At 31.1% G+C, this 20,027-nt stretch overlaps 4 long non-coding RNA genes across 6 annotated transcripts; 2 read left to right on the top strand and 2 right to left on the bottom strand.

Moving 5' to 3' along the window:
• Positions 1-1,179: 1,179 nt before the first annotated feature.
• On the bottom strand, positions 1,180-2,735 carry LOC129001360 (uncharacterized). The gene is made up of 3 exons (XR_008491431.1): positions 2,632-2,735; positions 1,709-1,765; positions 1,180-1,298 (listed from the first exon to the last, which is right to left on the bottom strand). It is a non-coding gene; the product is annotated as an uncharacterized LOC129001360 (long non-coding RNA).
• A 285-nt stretch (positions 2,736-3,020) lies between these two features.
• On the top strand, positions 3,021-11,566 carry LOC129001351 (uncharacterized). Of its 3 annotated transcripts, XR_008491422.1 has the most exons (5): positions 3,021-3,035; positions 4,848-4,916; positions 5,897-5,953; positions 6,064-6,146; positions 11,449-11,566. It is a non-coding gene; the product is annotated as an uncharacterized LOC129001351 (long non-coding RNA). The 3 variants fall into 3 exon arrangements; XR_008491420.1 differs by lacking the exon at positions 3,021-3,035 and having other exon boundaries at positions 4,834-4,916; XR_008491421.1 differs by lacking the exons at positions 3,021-3,035; positions 11,449-11,566 and adding an exon at positions 7,464-7,581 and having other exon boundaries at positions 4,834-4,916.
• Positions 11,567-13,043: 1,477 nt separating this feature from the next.
• LOC129001369 (uncharacterized) lies at positions 13,044-14,526 on the bottom strand. Its single transcript, XR_008491439.1, has 3 exons — positions 14,469-14,526; positions 13,575-13,631; positions 13,044-13,166 (listed from the first exon to the last, which is right to left on the bottom strand). It is a non-coding gene; the product is annotated as an uncharacterized LOC129001369 (long non-coding RNA).
• Positions 14,527-17,059: 2,533 nt separating this feature from the next.
• On the top strand, positions 17,060-18,771 carry LOC129001361 (uncharacterized). Its single transcript, XR_008491432.1, has 3 exons — positions 17,060-17,150; positions 17,273-17,355; positions 18,666-18,771. It is a non-coding gene; the product is annotated as an uncharacterized LOC129001361 (long non-coding RNA).
• The last annotated feature ends 1,256 nt before the right edge of the window (positions 18,772-20,027 follow it).

Genomic DNA, 20,027 nt, shown 5'->3' with positions numbered 1-20,027 from the left:
CCAGCATGTGGCCCTTTAGAGGCACCACCAAATAACCAACACTTATAGAGAGCGGAGAGGTGTCAGTAGAGCAGCCTCTGGACATCACGTCTGAAGGATTTTATGGCATATTGTTAAACAACCTTAGCCTACAGATTATCACTATAACATACAGCTATATGTATGATACTAATAATTTACAAATCATGATTGTTTGATTTGCAATGTAGAGAAAATTGAATATGTGTGCAATATTAAGTATTTAAAAAAATATTTGAAAAATTTTGCAAATGACCATCGTTCAAAATTTAAAAAAAGAAACATATGCCAAAAGGCAAATCGGTTTGTTGCTCTTTTAATTCTGAACAACTTTGTAATTTACACATACTTCGTATCTCTTTTAGGTTTTGTGTAAATAACAAAAAACCTAGTTTTTTCTATATCAAATGCATGTTATTTGGGATTAACACTAACGGCCCCATTTAAGGAAAAAAAGTTTTTGTGTTAAACCCAAATAGAATGCATTTGATATAGGAAAATTCGTCGATATCATCAGCACATCATGATATATGTTTACGTTTGAAAATTGCGAGATTCGAAGTTGTGACCCTCTGTTTTTTGGCACACCGTGTATCGGAAAGATGTTAAAAATATTTTTACGTTATTCCTCGGGGTCAATTTAATGTAAAAAAAAATATTTCATCCTTATAGGTTAAGCCGTTTTTCCGTAATTAATTTGAGACACCTCTCGTGGGGCACCCTGTATAAGTATCATTATATCGCACGTATACTTTTCACCTTATCTTAAGAAAAAATTTTGACGCTATTGCATTAAAGGAGTTTCTAAATATTTAAATAAAATGTTCCTATTCTCAACCCATGAGGCCAATGTTAAATTTCTTACAATTTAAATTCAGGTATAGTTAAGTCCTTTCGTCCGATTAAATGATGTACCCTTCCCATAGTAGGTTACTATAGCTGTGCTGAATTACATGCGGATCGCTTCAGCTGTTCACGAGGAGTATTTGTAAAACAAAAGCAGGATTGTAGTGTAAGAGTAGGAGCATCATTTTCTTGAACAAGGAAGAACGTTATCTTCTGATAACATCTAGCCAAGTTTAGAATATGACAAAGGTGTCCACGAGCAGCATAAGGGTTTGACTTGTAGGTTTTTGGAACAAATATTCATTAACATCATAATTTCAACTCTCATAAAGTTTAATTTCTCTTTATTGCGAAACAAGTTAACCATAAAAAAAACATCACATCTAGGAGGTATAAGTTCCAAAAGGCTTAGGTTCAGGTTTGGCGATCGTGAGCTAAACAGAAACAAGAACAATAAGTTACTTAGATTTACCAAGTATAGGATATAAATATGTTAATGTTAAATACCTATACACTATTTCAATGTTTTTATCAAATGTTATTCTTACTTTGTGCGTGTTCCCAAAAAAAAAAAAAAACATTAAGGAAACACTTATAAAACAATATTTAAAAGCTAGGTGATTTTTATTTCCACTAATAAGATATTTCAACACTTATTAGCATTGGCGACACTTAGAAAACAGTACCGGTAGCTGAAACGCTTGAAAATAAAAACAGCTATCGTTTTACAAGTTAGTACGAGATTTATTATATTGACTTCACCCAGTATGTAACTTGTCTCTAGCAATAAGTCAGTAAATATTACTAAATTTACTACTACATGTAGTTTAATTTGTATACTTACATCGACGAATGCCAGAAAGGTAGCAAATGCCACGATGAAAGCTGATGCGAATTTCATCTAAAACAAACTTAACATTATGTACATGTCTGGACTTGGGGACACTGAGAAGTCAGTGTTTAGTGTTGATTAAACTTTTCATTGATTTTGAATTACGTATTTATTATACGGAGTGACAAATAAGTTTCATTATGAGTGGTAATAGTAAACTACTTTTTGTGTACTTTGTATTTGGATGTAAACTATAGGGGACGACCCAAAGGAAGCAGGCTTAAGTTGAAAATGGTAATGGTAAGCATAGGTTGATTTAGACATAAAATTAAAGGTATTGTTGAACTCAAAACAATGCCGCAAACCGGATCTAAAATGGACAATCAAGTCATAAATGACATCTGTTAAAATAGTCATTGAATTTTCCAATGCTATTACACGCAACCCTTTTAGGGGGGCAACCGCTATATGATGAAAGAATTTTTGAACATCAAAATAGGTAGATATGCATAATAAATTAAAGGTTCTTATAAATAGAATAAAATGCTGCATTGAGTTCAAAAGAACAACTTGGAAAAAGGCAGTCGTTAATATACTCAAAATAGCAGATTTAATAAATCTTTGTTCGGCTGCCATTTAAGACTCAGTTGTCCATTTGAAGTCCAGTTTGCGGCATTGTTTTTAGTTCAATATGACTTTAAATTTAAGGTACATATCAACAACCTATGCCTAACTTTAAGATTGTCAACTTATATGGGCCATTCCCCATAGGTGACATCTGACCAACGTTTACCAAAAAAGTCACCCTACATCTATTATATATAAATGTGTTTCTATAACAATCTCGTCTAAATATTAGATTGCTATAGGTACATGCTAAAATACGCTATTGTAAAGGATCAAATCATCCTATGCTATAGTAAATCATAATTTACCTTTATTAGTGTTGAACGAGATACTAGAAGCTCTTAGTTGTAAGCGATAACACATGTCTTGTGGTGGTTAAATATTTATAAGTTTTTTTTTATTATCATTAAATACATCACTTAATCAAAAAGTAATTAATGAGCAGTAATAATTATGCATTGTGTTACAAATTAAATGAATGTAATAATTATTTAGGATATATACAAATCAGACCGTGCGGTAAATCAATAACACAATTATTTTGACAACAGAAAATAAACGATAATTTATAATTTTTGCACAAATGGTTTGAATCATTAAAAACATTCCCAAATTTTGAGGATATTTTACTATGGATATACCCAGAGCTGGAGGAAAAATCTAATTAAATATACAGCCGCATGTGTAACTCACTGGTTCATTGACTGATCAGGTAAACAAATTCTAACATACTTCTAGAAGAGTTAGGGACCTGAAATTTGGCATAACTATAGGTGTTGGCTCTAACCCCCCTTACAAAAAAAAAAAAAAAAAAAAAAAAAGCGGATTTTTTTAAATATCTGAAAATGCGTTTTTTTAACACTTGTTTTGGCTAAACCATTGGTCTAATAAAAAATAAAAACTGAGAACACTTACTGTATTTATATTTAAACTAGCTATAATATTGTATTGAAATGTTATTTTTCCATCTCCACCCTTCACCCTTTATATAACTCTAAACTTAAAATTTTGGTATTTTTTATGTTTCTTTGTTTAAACGTCTGTTGCGGCTCAATCGTAGGTCTGATAAAAAACGGAGAGCACCTACAGTTCCTTATTTTCAACGATCTACAACTTTGTGATTTACAGAAAGATTTTTCCCCATCTTCACTCCTTCATCCCAAAATTCATGCTTGAATTTGAAATGTTGCCTTTATTTCCCTGTTTTGGTGGTTTCGGCTGCCCTGGAGTACGCTAAAAATGTTTTTGACATATATGACCTTACATTTTTGTTTTAATGTTTTGTCTGAAGTTAATTCTTAACCGATTTTGGAAATTTTAATTACCCTACTCAACCCTGAAAACTGAGGGGATGATTTTAGTTAGAATAATCCCGATTTTGAAGTTTTCCTTCAATTTAAAATTCCACAAACGTAAGATTATATTAAGTCAATATAATGTTTCGTATACACATTTTTATTGTGTACATTTTGTTTCGTTGCGCCTTTCACGTATCTATTCTCTGTTGTCAGCTCGGTGGTCAGCTGTTTCAGATTAGATAACTGTGTTGAAGTGGGTGTGGAATTGGAACTGTAATTTGGTGTATTTTTTTCATTCTTCGTCTTTGTTTATTTTATATATCTCATTCTCCTTGAGTGTGTTTAATGTACCTTTCCTGCAATAATGTAGAATTTCCAGGCCGGTCTTAACATCACTAATTGAGTGATAAAAATCTAAAAGGTGTTAAGCTAACGCAGATTTTTGTTCATGGGGATTAGGATCTGGTCGGTGTTCTGTATATTATGTTTGAAAAGCACGATCAGTTTTCCCTATATATAGGGTATTTCATAATACAAATAGTGGGGTTTTAACTGTTTGTAAAACAATAAGAGGAATAAATGATTTTTTATGGTAACCCTGCATTCGGTAGCTCAAACAGTTTGGTAATAACTAATAAAGCAGCCGTGTTGATTGTTGTGCTGATTGACAACGAAATTATTCTTAAATAAACTTTAAGTTGTGTTTTTTTTTAAACACATGTTTTTTGATCAAGAGGCTAAGGTTGTTTTACTATTAAGTCAACAAAAAACAGTGACTCTAGTAGTTTGACAAAATGGTTGTTTTATTTTATTTATATTTTTAGGTTTTAGAACTTAAAACATAATTCGATGATTATATGGACACAAGATATCGAATAGTTATAACATATGTGAACTTATTTAAACATTTTGAAATTGATACTTGGTACCTTGTATTTTTAACGATATCAGTAAATCCTTTTTTGCATGATACATTTTCCTGATATAAATGAAACATATTAAATATTTAGTTAAATCCTTCTTAAATCTTAAGTAATATGATTTATAAGTTGAGAGAAAACAGAATGACAGAAATTTAATTACCTTTTGTCAAATGTTAATAACCATAACTAATGAATACAACGCTCTGATTTTTAGTTACATTGTATGGTGTTTTACTTACTTGTTATTACAAATTAATTTTTAACGATTTGATCGCCTGATATGTTTTATGTCGGTTGAAATAGGTATATAAACATGTAAACTTCTAGAGGATACATATCACTTCTAACTGTAAACTCCAACCAACTGCAAAGGTAAGATTAAAATCATGGTGTATTTATTGTAACAGTCTATAATGGGACTATTTAAACATATCCAGTGGTATCATATTAAATTGGATTTATTTTCTTAATTGTTCCTAACAACTGATTTAAATTAAGTGTCAAAATCATTTCAAGCGGAATATTTAAACATTGATCTTTGGCGTCCATCTAATTTTGTATTGTTATAAAGAAATTGAAATGCTTGTTAAATGACATTTACTATTAAACTAATGGCACTTTTGACATGATTAATAATAAAGAAACATAATATGTACTAACAGATTTGTACAGTTAAAGCTCTATTAGGTTTGGATCTATAAATACTTAAAACCTTTAAATAATTTGATTTGCTGGTTGATATTAATTAACATGTATATCATACATTTTAAAATGCAACCGATTTTTAAATATAAAAAGTACGGTAAAACCTATTGCTGGATACTTAAAAAACAATATTTTTGAATTTTCATAAACAAATTATTAAGGGTCGTTGAATTAAAAACTACAAAATGGTATATTAAATCTAAAGTAGGTCAAAATAAAGAAAACCCTTAAGGCATTTTGACTTAATTTGTATGTGAAATCTAGTTCTGCATTGCTCACCACAAACCTTTTGTGACACCCTGTACAGTTAGGACTGTATCACAGGATACGTAAAGATAAAATGTTAGATAACATTATTTTTTTTTTGTTTTGTTTCATGAGTACTTTATAAAGTTTTCTTCTTTCAATTACAAACTATAAGAATGATGATAAAATAATTTTTAGTCGCTTTTTACGTATATTTGAACTCTCGTAAAATAGAATTTAAAGATAAAAATAGTTTTAAGTGTAAACATTTATATGTGAAAAATAGGTGTGCTATGTAATATAGTACCAAACAAATGCACATACTGTATGAGGTTAAATATTAATGGATATTTGTTGAACAATTAATGAAACTGTCTATTAAACTAAATGTTTTATTGCAGATGTCTTTCGCATCAGCTGTCATCGTGGCACTTGCTTCCGTTCTGGCATTCGTCGATGTAAGTATAAAAAAGCTAATTTTGGTACTTTATTCACTGATTTGCTTCTACATGACTATATATATCTTAGAAAAATTAAAGTCTGTAACATTTTTTTTATTTCTGTTCAGTTGACGGTTGCCAAACCTGAACCGCAGCATAAAGGAAACCACTCCTCCTGGCGGCACTAGCTACCTCTCTGGCATGGGTTAATGTAAGTATGCAACTTAAACAACATGTTATACTACATTAAGTTATACTTCCTAACTCCTTGCCTTATTAATCTTAGTACTGGCTGAAGTCAATGAATATAATCATAAATTTGTTAACGAATACAGTGGAGCGTGTTATTACTGATTTTCAGAATTTCACCTGTAATCATTTTAAGTCGTTAAATATTTGACGACTTCGTGTGAATTGTGTGAAATTAAATCACCTTTCTTTTTGAGTATGGTTTCATAAGTTTTTCCTTTTTGGTATGGAGGGTAATGAACCCAAATCAAGGCAAACCTTTGCAAAAAATTGAATTATGCGTATGCAGAGTAGGTAGATATCCTTTGGAAGTGATGTTTCGAGTACAATTAAGTGTTGCTGTTTTTGCTCCCTAATAAAATCTGTCAATACTTTATTTTATAACAAGTCTGTCCCACTGTAGTTAATGTCAGCAGTGGATAACGTTGAAAAAACATCTTAATCAGCCATAGCTGTTATAGAGGTCAATGATAACAATTTTAAAATATCTTTATGATACAAAATGAACTCCGCGTGTTTAAAATATACAGGGTGTCCCAGAACTCTCTACCATTATATTAGAGAATTGTTTCTGAATAAGAAATATATCTGAATATCATATTTGTATCGTCCGGAAGACCTTAATTAATCGCACAGCCACCATTTAGTTTTTTTGACTTATTATTTTTTTTTTGTTGTAAAAGATACGAAATTGAAACGTTGCCCAAAAATGTATGACAACTAGGCGAATCTACCAAAAAATAATGAAAATTTTAAAAATTCATATAAAATATTTGCGGCAATTTATTTTTTTTATAAAAACTCAAAAACCGTTGATTTTACAAAAGTTTTAAATAGCCGCCATTTCGTTTTACGAATTTCAAAAATTGTTATATTTTTTTGTAGCTTTGTCTAGTTTTTATAAATAATGTTTTTATCTCTAGTTGAAACTTTGCACAAAAATGTATGACAACTAGACATATCCTTACTATTTCGTATCTTTAACTACTTTTAAGGAAAAACAATTAAGTGAAAATATCAAATGTTGGCTGAGCGAGTAACTAAGGACTTACGGCCAGTTAGAATAGAATATTTAGATATGTTCCTTACTCAGGAAGAATGTTCTAAAATATTGGTAAAGAGTCCTCGGAGACCCTGTACATTTCATAGACGTTTTTTCAATGATAAACACGTGAACACAATGTAACACAAGGTAAGTATTCACCTTCTGCAACAAAAATGGATTGTATGAATGTTAAATAAATAGAGATTAACTAATTGTACTATTGTTTCCGTTTAGTGCACGATTGGCGAACCTGAACCAGAAACTACTATAATAGTTTAAAATAAAAGTCTACCAATGTTACCTAAAAGTAGTTTGTGACCATTAAAATAAATAAATCTGTAATAAAATAAAAGTTTATGTTTTCATTCAATCCCCATCAACATTGTGTAAACTATTTGGTTGTTTACTTACTTGTAGTTATGTAGAATTCATATCTGTAACCTTCACGGGAAAATGGCCCAAACCTGTTTTTTCTCTATCCAGTACAACGCCAAAAAGTTTTTTAGAGAGCGTCATTTGGAAGCTCAATGACAGAATGGTATCTGAACCATTTTATGGTATATTGTTAAGAAACCTTAGCCTACAGACTATAGCCCATGGTTATTTATGATACTAATAATTTACAAATCCTTTTTGTTTTATTTGTATTGCAGAGAAAATTAAATATGTGGACAATTTTAAATAAGAAAAATCCTGGCTGAGTCAAGAGTAATAATATCACTGACTAAATGATACCCGTGATATTATGGTATAAATTACCTTATCCCTTAACCTTGTTGACTTAATGTTAAAATATATTCTTGGATATTACAAGGATTATGATCTAAATTAAAATCCATGTTTTAGCCCCTGAGCTGTATAATAACTAAAAATAGGCTTTACCTTCGTCACTGCAGCTCAAAATCCTGTGGTGTAACTATGTTACGGCCGTTTCGACATTATAATGCCATCGTCAGACTACAAAAACACAAACTCGGCTGAAGTAGCGTCGTTGAAGCTTAAACACGTAACACATACGAACAATAAAATACATTTAAAATATTTACAAAAACCGAACAGGCCTGTCGTACTAACGGGTGACATGTTCCCGTTCCGAGCAAAAACCGACTGGAAGATTTCTATGTCGAGCCCGGTGTGGTGGCGTTATCAGTTGAACTTTGTACTCCTGGCTTCTTGTTCCTTTTCTGATTTAAAATGCTATTGAATATGAAGTGTGACTTGTACTGTAGTTTGTCGTTTAAAATTATATCGTGCAAATTATTTTCGGTGTAAGCTTTGTAACAATTTGTCTATTGCTCGCAGCTAACTAAAGTGAGCTGCAGTGACGAAGGTAAAGCCTATTTTTAGTTTTGATTATGATCTACCTCCATCCTCCAATATTATAATTGAAGATTATTTCCCATCCCTTAGAAATAAAGGTTAATTGTGGATACAAACCATCAATAGTATTTTTTCCTTTTATCAAAAAATTAACAGTTTGAAAATGTTAAGTTAGCATACGTTTCATTTGTTGTTTATATTTTTCGATTACTTACTTTCTATAAGACTATGAAATTCTTTATGGGGACAATAGTAGCATTAGTTATTATGAAAAACGTTAAGTTTACCATGGTTAAACAAGAGGGCAGTAAAGAATAAAAAGAGTTCTAGGTACTTTTTAATGTGTTTATTGACAACAACGCACAACACACCAATAAAAGTTGACGTTATGTTTCACCAACGATAATCAGAAATAGTAGTAAACAGTTATCTTATTAACACAATAAAGATTGTTAGTTAATAAACTGAATCTACATAATGTTGAGCTCCATTACGTTGATCACTGAAAGTCCAGCGACAACAAAAAGCCCGATTTAGGGAAGTTTTAAGGGTGTGTTCTATGGTCTCAAACCATCAGTGCTCGTAAGTAAACAGCCCTAGTGTTGTTGTGTGCATATTTTCTATCCATTACAAAACTTTGACCAATGCAAGGGCAGCGAGTGTTCTGCTACTGATTAACAATAGAGTGATACAAAAATCTAAATAATAAACCCATGAGGCCAATTTTAAATGTCTTACAATTAAAATTCAGGTAGAGTGAAGTCCTTTAGTCCGATTAAATGATGTACCCATCCCATAGTAGGTTACTATGACTGTGCTAAATTTCATGCTGATCGCTTGAGCTGTTCAGGAGTATTTGTAAAACAAAAGCAGGATTGTAGTGTAAGAGTAGGAGTATCATTTTCTTGAACAAGGAAGATATAATATGACAAAGGTGACCACGAGCAGCATAAGGGTTTGACTTGTAGGTGTTTAGAATAAATACTCATTAACATCATAATTTCAACTCTCATAAAGTTTTATTTATCTTCATTGCGAAACAAGTTAACCATAAATAACATCAGGTCTAGGAGGTATAACCTCCAAAAGGCTTAGGTTCAGGTTTGGCGATCGTGAGCTAAACAGAAACAAGAACAATAAGTTACTTACATTTACCAATTATAGGATATAAATATGTCAATGTTAAATACCGATACACCATTTAAATGTTTTTATCAAATGTTATTCTTACTCTGTGTGTGTTCCCATCACAGGATAACAAAATTACGTACAGATAAAATGTAAGATATTTTTTTTTTGTTTTGTTTCATGAGTACTTTATAAAGTTTTCTTCTTTCAATTACAAACTATATGAACGATGATAAAATAATGTTTAGTCGCTTTTTACGTATATTTAAACTCTCGTAAAATTGAATTTAAAGATAAAAATAGTTTTAAGTGTAAACATTTATATGTGAAAAAATAGGTGTGCTATGTAATATAGTACCGAACAAATGCACATACTGTATGAGGTTAAATATCAATGGCTATTTGTTGAACAATTAATAAAACTGTCCATTAAACTAAATGTTTTATTGCAGATGACTTTCGCATCAGCTGTCATCGTGGCACTTGCTTCCGTTCTGGCATTCGTCGATGTAAGTATAAAAAAGCTAATTTTGGTACTTTATTCACTGATTTGCTTCTACATGACTATATATATCTTAGAAAAATGAAAGACTGTAACATTTTTTTATTTCTGTTCAGTTGACGGTTGCCAAACCTGAGCCGCAGCATAAAGGGAACCACTCCTCCTGGCGGCACTAGCTACCTCTCTGGCATGGGTCAATGTAAGTATGCAACTTAAACAACATGTTATACTACATTTAGTTATACTTACTAACTCCTCGCTTTATTAATCTTAGTACTGGCTGAAGTCAATAAATAAATTCATAAATATGTTACAACGAATACAGTGAAGTGATTAATTACTGATTTTCAGAATTTCACCTGTAATCATTATTTCGTTAAATATTTGACAATTTCATGTGATTGGTATAAAATTAAATTACCTTGTTTTTTAAGTATGGTTTCATAAGTTTTTCCCTTTTGTTATGGAGGGCAATGAACCCAAATCAAGGCAAATTTTTGCAAAAACTTGAATAATGCGTATACAGAGTAGATAGATATCCTTTGGAAGTAATGTTTCGAGTACCCTCAAGTGTTGCTGTTTCTGTTCCCTCACGAAAACTGTCAATACTTTATTTGATAATAAGTCTGTCCCACTGTAGCCAACTGTCAGCAGTGGATAACGTTGAAAAACATCTTAATCGGCCATAACTGTTACAGAGGTCAATGTTACCTATTTTAAAACATTTTGATGGTATAAAATGAACTTCGCTTGTTTAAAATATACAAGGTGTCCCGGAACTCTCTACGAATATATTAGGGCATTGTTTCTGAATAAGAAATATATCTGAATATCCTATTTGTATTGTCCGGAAGTCCTTAGTTACTCACACAGCCGTAACCTTTTCACTTATTAATAAAAAAAATAGTTAAAGATACGAAATTGAAACTTAGCACAAGCATTTATGACAACTAGACATATCCTTACTAATTTCGCAACTTTAACTACTTTAAGTAAAAAAAATATTAAGTAAAAAAACAAAATGGTGGCTGCGTGAGTAAATAAGGACTTCCAGCAAGTTATAATATAATATTTAGGTTTATTTCTTACTCAGGAACAATGCTCTAAGATATTGTTAGAAAGTTCCGGGACACTCTGTATATTTCATAGGTGTTTTTACCAATGATAAATACGTAAACACAAGGTAATATTTACCTTCTGCAACAAAAATGGATTGTATGAATGTTAAATAAACTGAGATGAACTAATTGTACTATCGTTTCTGTTTAGTGCACGATTGGCGAACTTGAACCAGAACCTACTATAATAGTTAAAAATAAAAGGTTACCAATGTTACCTGAAAGTAGTTTGTGACCATTAAAATAAATAAATCTGTAATAAAATAAAAGTTTATGTTTTTATTCAATCCCCATCAACATTGTGTAAACTATTTGGTTGTTTACTTACTTGTGGTGACTTAGAATTCATATCTGTAACCTTTACGTGAAAATGGCCCAAACCTGTTTTTCCTCTATCCAGTACAACGCCAAAAAGTTTTTTAGAAAGCGCCATTTGGAAGCTCAATGACAGAATGGTATCTAAACCATCTTATGGTATATTGTTAAGAAACCTTAGCCTACAGACTATAGGCCATAGTTATTTATGATACTAGTAATTTACAAATCCTTTTTGTTTTATTTGTATTGCAGAGAAATTAAATATGTGGACAATTTAAAATATAAAAAAAATTCTGGCTGAGTCAAGAGTAATAATATCACTGACTAAACGATACCCGTGATATTATGGTATAAATTACCTTATCTCTTAACCTTGTTGACTTAATGTTAAAATATATTTTTGGATATTACAAGGATTATGATCTACCTCCATCCTCCAATATTATAATTGAAGATTATTTCTCATCCCTTAGAAATAATGGTTAATTGTAGATACAAACCATCAATAGTATTTTTTTCTTTTATCAAAAAGTTAACAGTTTCAAAATGTTTAGTTAGCATACGTTTCGTTTGTTGTTTATATTTTTCGATTACTTACTTTCTATAAGACTATGAAATTCTTTATGGGGACAATAGTAGCATTAGTTATTATGAAAAACGTTAAGTTTACCATGGTTAAACAAGAAGGCAGTAAAGAATAAAAAGAGTTCTAGGTACTTTATGTGTTTATTAATTTAACAATCAAAGTTGACGTTATGGTTCACCAACGTTAATCAGAAATAGTAGTAAACAGTTATCTTATTAACACAATAAAGATTGTTAGTTAAAAAACTGTATCTACTAAATCTACTAAAACTAATCGAATTTGGTGGTTTATACCTGAAAAAACATTTTAAAATTTCATATAGTATATAAACTATAGGAAAACTCAAAATTGGATTGAGTTTGTTCAGTCAATAGCACAGCTCACTTCACACTTTTATAACATAATTATATTATGTAAGTGTCATTATATCAAATTTATAATTTCACCTTATCTTAAGACAATATTTTGATGCCATTGCATTAAAGTTTCTAAATATTTAAATTAAATTTTCCTATTCTCAACCCATGAGGCGAATGTTAAATTTCTTACAATTAAAATGCAGGTAGAGTAAAGTCCTTTAGTCCGATTAAATTATGTACCCTTCCCATAGTAAGTTACTATGGCTGTGCTGAATTTCATGCGGATCACTTCAGCTGTTCAGGAGGAGTATTTGTAAAACAAAAGCAGGGTTGTAGTTAAGACTAGGAAAGAGTATCATTTTCTTGAACAAAGAAGAACATTATCTACTGATAACAACTAGCCAAGTTTAGAATATGACAAAGGTGTCCACGAGCAGCATAAGGGTTTGTTTTGAAGGTTTTTGGAATAAATATTCATTAACATCATAATTTCAACTCTCATAAAGTTTTATTTCTCTTTATTGCGAAACAAGTTAGCCATAAATAACATCAGGTCTCGGAGGTATAACCTCCAAAAGGCTTGGGTTCAGGTTTGGCGATCGTGAGCTAAACAGAAACAAGAACAATAAGTTACTTAGATTTACCAAGTATAGGATATATTTATGTCAATAATAAATACCGATACACTATTTCAATGTTTTTATCAAATATTATTCTTACTTTGTGTGTGTTCCCAAACAAAACATCATGGAAACACTTATAAAAAACAATAGTTAAAAGCAAGGTGATTTTTATTTCCACTAATAATATATTTCAACAATTATTAGCATTGGCGACACTTAGAAAACAGTACCGGTAGCTAAAACGCTTGAAAATAAAAACACCTATCGTTTACTATAATTGGTACAAGATTTTATTACATTGACTTCAACCAGTACGTAACTGGTCTCTAGCAATAAGTCAGTAAACATTTACTAAATTTAGTAGTACATGTAGTTTAATTTGTATACTTACATCGACGAATGCCAGAAAGGTAGCAAGTGCCACGATGAAAGCTGATGCAAATTTCATCTGAAATAAACTCAACATTATGTACATGTCTGGTCTTGGGGACACTAAGAAGTCAGTGTTTAGTGTTGATTCAAATTTTCATTTAGTTTGAATTACATCATGTATTTCTTCAGGGTGACAATTAAGTCTTACATTATTACTAGTAATTATAAGCTACTTTTTGTGCAGAAAATCGGATGTTACCTATTGGGGACGGCCCATAGGTAGTAAGTTGAAAATGGTAATGGTAAGCATAGGTTGATTTGGACATCAAATTGATGGTGTTGTTGAACTCAAAACAATGCCGCAAACCGGACCTAAAATGGACAATCGAGTCATAAATATTACAACTGTTTATTAATATTCATAGAACTTTTCAATGCTATTACACACAACCTCTTTAGAGGGGCGCCCGCTATATGATGAAAGAATTGTTTTTACATCAACATTGGTAGATATGCATAATGAATTAAAGGTTCTTAAAGGGAATAAAATGCTGCATTGAGTTCAAAAGCACAACTTGGAAAAGGGCAGTCGTTAATTTATTAAAAATGGCAGATTTAATAAATCTTTGTTCGGCTGCCATTTTAGACTTGGTTGTCCATTTGAGGTCCGGTTTGCCGCATTGTTTTTAGTTCAATATGAATTTTAATTTAAGGTACATATCAACATCAACCTATGGTTACCTTTAAGATTGTCAACTTACTCCCTCTAATACCCATGTAAAAAAACCCTGTATATTATGTAAATGTATTTCCATAACAATCTTATTTAAATAATAGATTTCCCTAGATACATGCTAAAATACGCTATCGTCAAGAATCAAATTATCCTATGCTATGGCAATTCATAATTTACCTTTATTAGTGTTGAACGAGATACTTGAAGGTTCTAGTTGTAATTTATAACACCTGTCTCCTGGGGTTTAATTATTTATACGTGTTATTAAATTATAATTTAATACATCAGGTGATCTAATAGTAATTAATGAGCAGTAATAATTATGCATTGTGTTAAAAATTAATTGAATTTAATAATTATTTAGGACTAGCTGTTTGCCCGTTCTACGTACGGGAATCTTGTAGTAAGTTAAAACCTTATATTCAGAACAGGAGTTGGTTTGCATATTTAGTGTGCATTTTTCCAGATATGATAGCAAAACTATAATTGTTTAGGAATACATATAAGCCTTCTCAAATACAATATCTGACAGTTTCAAAGTCAAAGGAATGCTTCACAGTTAAATGTCACCCGATCGTGTTAGTCCATATTTTATATCTAACGATAGAAGGAATTGCTTTACAGTATAGATCTATGAGGCATAGCCCTAAGGTAGGCCTGTAATTGAAAATTACTTTTCACACTGGTTAAAAGTAGTTAAAACACTACCTAAACCTCACTACTGCACACTTTATTCGGGTTGAAATTTTTATTAACAATGGTGCTCTTGTCTTTTCCACGAAAAATAAGGACATTAATGCGTTACCAATAGACATACACAAACAAATACAGAATTGAGTCCACACAACATTTTGGAGTCCAGACAGAAAACGCTAAAAATTATACAGTAAGACATTAATTAAATTTAATAAGCAATAAGGTGCAGTGTTTATAAATAAATATTGAGAATAGTGATGTGTTTGTATGTAAAAATGATTCTTACTGCTACCACCGGTTCTAAGGAAAAGTAGCAGTATCAAAAACCAACGTTTACATTTGAGAAAAGATGTTAACATATTAATGACAGTTCGAAGAAACCACCTTTATCCAAACAAAGGTTTCTTATTTAAAAGATTACGTAATCTCTAAACGATAATCGGTACGTATATCTAGCAAACATTCGGAGGAAATGTGACGAAAAACGCACAAATCTGGGGTTTTGTACGTTTGTAGTTTTATTTCCTAAGTAGGAAAAGTACCGATATCGTTGTCGAAATGTAAGTAAGTAGAAACCAAAGTGACACATTGGATAAGCGAGTTTAGCTACATCTGTTAAGTTGTTAAGTTAAACCTCTGTTACGGTACGATCACAGCGAAATCAGAAAGATCTTCCAAGATCGCAGCAACATCCACGATCACCCACTGCTGTCGTGATTTTTTACTTTGGACACAACTGTCCTTGAAGCGCCGTCAATGAGTAAACACCTTTGTAAGCTGCAGTATTGGTGACGACACTAAGACAACACTGATTCACGGTATTTTCCCCGGTTATCAAAACTCAAGAACAATCGTTGCACTTGCGATTAATTAAACCGGTTAAGTAAGGCACAACGTTTTAATCTCACTTGGTTTGGATGTGCTGACAAAACTTGATCGGAAATGGTTACGGTATTTGTAAACAACTTTGAATGTAAACATATCAGTGACAGCTAGAAGTGAGAACTAATCCAAACAGCTGATCGTTATTTTATAAAATGTAATAGTAAACATTGGGAGAAAATTTGACAAAAAATCGAACAAAATTGGGTTTTTGGTGGTTTGTTATTTTGTTTTCAAAGAAGCGAGGCCATGTTTTTATAGCCTAAGACACTCTCACCAATTCAGTAAATACAGTAAAATGATTAGAACCTTGATCGGTGCTCTAGTTTTCTAGGAGTAGGCCGCGTAAAATGACATTTTGGCGTTACAGACGGAGTTACAGAATGGACAGACAGACATACAGACAGAAATTGAGATAAGACTCGTTTCGGCTTTCTTAGGCTATGAAACGTAAAAATAACCTAAAACTGCATGATTCTAAGCAATGTAAAGACAAAACTGTAATTTTATTTATATAGATATATATACAAATCAGATCGTAAAGTAAATCAATAACACAATTATTTTGACAACAAACAATAAAAGATAAATAATTATTTATGCACAATTGGTTTGAATCATTAAAAAATTTCACAAATGCTGAGGATATTTTACTATGGATATTCCCAGAGCTGGAGTAAAAATCGAATTAAATATATAGCCGCATGTGTAACTCACTTGTTCATTGACTGATCAGGTAAAAAATTCTAACATACTTTAAGAAGAGCTAGGGACCTGTACTTTGTATGTGAAATCTAGTTATGCATTGCTCACCACGTACTTTTGTGACACCCTGTACAGTTAGGACTGTATCACGGGGTAACAAAATTATGTACGGATAAAATGTAAAATACAATTTTTTTAGTTTTGTTTCATGAGTACATGATAAAGTTTTCATCTTTAAATTACAAACCATATGAATGATGATCAAGCTACGAGAGTTAAAATATTTTTTGGTCACTTTTTACGTTTATTTCAACCCTCGTAAAATTGAATTTTAAGATAAAAATAGTTCTAAGTGTAAACATTTATACATCATAAGAATGGAAAAAAAAATATATAAAAAATGGGTGTGCTATGTAATATAGTACCGAACAAATGCACATACTGTATGTGGTTAAATATCAATTGTTGTTTGTTGAAAAATTAATACAACTGGCCATTAAATCAAAAGATTTATTACAGATGTCTTTCGCATCAGCTGTCATCGTGGCACTTGCTTCCATTCTAGCATTCGTCGATGTAAGTGTAAAAAAAAAACTAATTTTGGTACTTTATTTAGTAATATTCACTGATTTGCTGGCATGACTATATATATATCTTAGAAAAATTAAAAACTGTAACATTTTTTTATTTCTGTTCAGTTGACGGTTGCCAAACCTGAGCCGCAGCATAAAGGAAACCACTCCTCCTGGCGGCACTAGCTACCTCTCTGGTATTGGTCAATGTAAGTATGCAACTTAAGCAACATGTTATACTACATTTAGTTATACTTACTAACTCCTCGCCTTATTAATCTTAGTACTGGCTGAAGTCAATGAATATAAAATTTGTTAACGAATACAGTGGAGCGTTTTATTACTGATTTTCAGAATTTCACCTGTAATCATTTTAAGTCGTTAAATATTTGACGATTTCATGTGAATTGTGTGAAATTAAATCACCTTTCTTTTTGAGTATGGTTTCATAAGTTTTTACTTTTTGGTATGGAGGGTAATGAACCCAAATCAAGGCAAACCTTTGCAAAAAATTGAATTATGCGTATGCAGAGTAGGTAGATATCCTTTGGAAGTGATGTTTCGAGTACAATTAAGTGTTGCTGTTTCTGCTCCCTAATAAAAACTGTCAATACTTTATTTTATAACAAGTCTGTCCCACTGTAGTTAATGTCAGTAGTGGATAACGTTGAAAAAACCTCTTAATCGGCCATAACTGTTATAGAGGTAAATGTTACCTATTTTAAAACATTTTGATGGTATAAAATGAACTCCGCATGTTTAAAATATACAGGGTGTCCCAGAACTCTCTACCATTATATTAGAGAATTGTTTCTGAATAAGAAATATATCTGAATATCATATTTGTATCGTCCGGAAGACCTTAATTAATCGCACAGCCACCATTTAGTTTTTTTGACTTATTATTATTTTTTTTTTTTTTAAAGATACGAAATTGAAACTTTGCCCAAAAATGTATGACAACTAGGCGAACCTACCAAAAAATAATGAAAATTTTAAAAATTCATATAAAAGATTTCCGGCAATTAATTTTTTTAATAATAACTCAAAAACCGTTGATTTTACAAAAGTTTTAAATAGCCACCATTTCGTTTTACGAATTTCAAAAATTGTTATATTTTTTTGTAGCTTTGTCTAGTTTTTATAAATGTTTTTATCTCTAGTTGAAACTTTGCACAAAAATGTATGACAACTAGACATGTCCTTACTATTTTCGTATCTTTAACTACTTTTAAGGAAAAACAATTAAGTGAAAATATCAAATGTTGGCTGAGCGAGTAACTAAGGACTTACGGCCAGTTAGAGTATAATATTTAGATATGTTCCTTACTCAGGAAGAATGTTCTAAAATATTGGTAGAGAGTCCTCGGAGACCCTGTACATTTCATAGACGTTTTTCAATGATAAACAGGTGAACACAATGTAACACAAGGTAAGTATTCTTCTTCTGCAACAAAAATGGATTGTATGAATGTTAAATAAATAGAGATGAACTAATTGTACTATTGTTTCCGTTTAGTGCACGATTGGCGAACCTGAACCAGAAACTACTATAAAAGTTTAAAATAAAAGTCTACCAATGTTACCTAAAAGTAGTTTGTGACCATTAAAATAAATAAATCTGTAATAAAATAAAAGTTTATGTTTTCATTCAATCCCCATCAACATTGTGTAAACTATTTGGTTGTTTACTTACTTGTAGTTATGTAGAATTCATATCTGTAACCTTCACGGGAAAATGGCCCAAACCTGTTTTTCTTTATCCAGTAGAACGCCAAAAAGTTTTTTAGATAGCGTCATTTGGAAGCTCAATGACAGTATGGTATTTGAACCATTTTATGGTATATTGTTAAGAAACCTTAGCCTACAGACTATAGCCCATAGTTATTTATGATACTAATAATTTACAAATCCTTTTTGTTTTATTTGTATTGCAGAGAAAATTAAATATGTGGACAATTTTAAATTTAAAAAAATCCTGGCTGAGTCAAGAGTAATAATATCACTGACTAAATGATACCTGTGATATTATAGTATAAATTACCTTATTCCTTAACCTTGTTGACTTAATGTTAAAATATATTTTTGGATATTACAAGGATTATGATATACCTCCATCCTCCAATATTATAATTGAAGATTATTTTTCATCCCTTAGAAATAAAGGTTAATTGTGGATACAAACCATCAAAAGTATTTTTTTTTCTTTTATCAAAAAATTAACAGTTTGAAAATGTTTAGTTAGCATACGTTTCATTTGTTGTTTATATTTTTCGATTACTTACTTTCTATAAGACTATGAAATTCTTTATGGGGACAATAGTAGCATTAGTTATTATGAAAAACGTTAAGTTTACCATGGTTAAACAAGAGGACAGTAAAGAATAAAAAGAGTTCTAGGTACTTTTTAATGTGTTTATTGACAACAACACACAACACAACAATAACAGTTGAGGTTATGTTTCACCAACGATAATCAGAAATAGTAGTAAACAGTTATCTTATTAACACAATAAAGATTGTTAGTTAAAAAACTGAATCGACATAATGTTGAGCTCCATTACGTTTATCATTGAAAGTCCAGCGACAACAAAAAGCCTGGTTTACGGAAGTTTGCGAGTGTAAGGGTGTGTTCTATGGTCTCAAACCATCAGTGCTCGTAAGTAAACAGCCCTAGTGTTGTTGTGTGCATATTTTCTATCCATTACAAATCTTTGACCAATGCAAGGGCAGCGAGTGTTCTGCTACTGATTAACAATAGAGTGATACAAAAATCTAAATAATTTGCCTTTCCAGAACGCAAATTTGTATACAATTATAGAGCGTCTTTAATAATGAGCACACAGCAAAGTATTGTATTTTAAAGAGCTATATTGAATGA

Source organism: Macrosteles quadrilineatus, unplaced genomic scaffold (genome assembly GCF_028750875.1).
Source record: "Macrosteles quadrilineatus isolate MER2022 unplaced genomic scaffold, UCM_ALF_1.0 Scaffold_8__2_contigs__length_117827958, whole genome shotgun sequence".
NCBI classification, from domain to species: Eukaryota; Metazoa; Arthropoda; class Insecta; order Hemiptera; family Cicadellidae; genus Macrosteles; species Macrosteles quadrilineatus.
The sequence above is the reverse complement of the archived record's forward strand: the minus strand, read 5'-3'. Positions and strand labels throughout refer to the sequence as shown.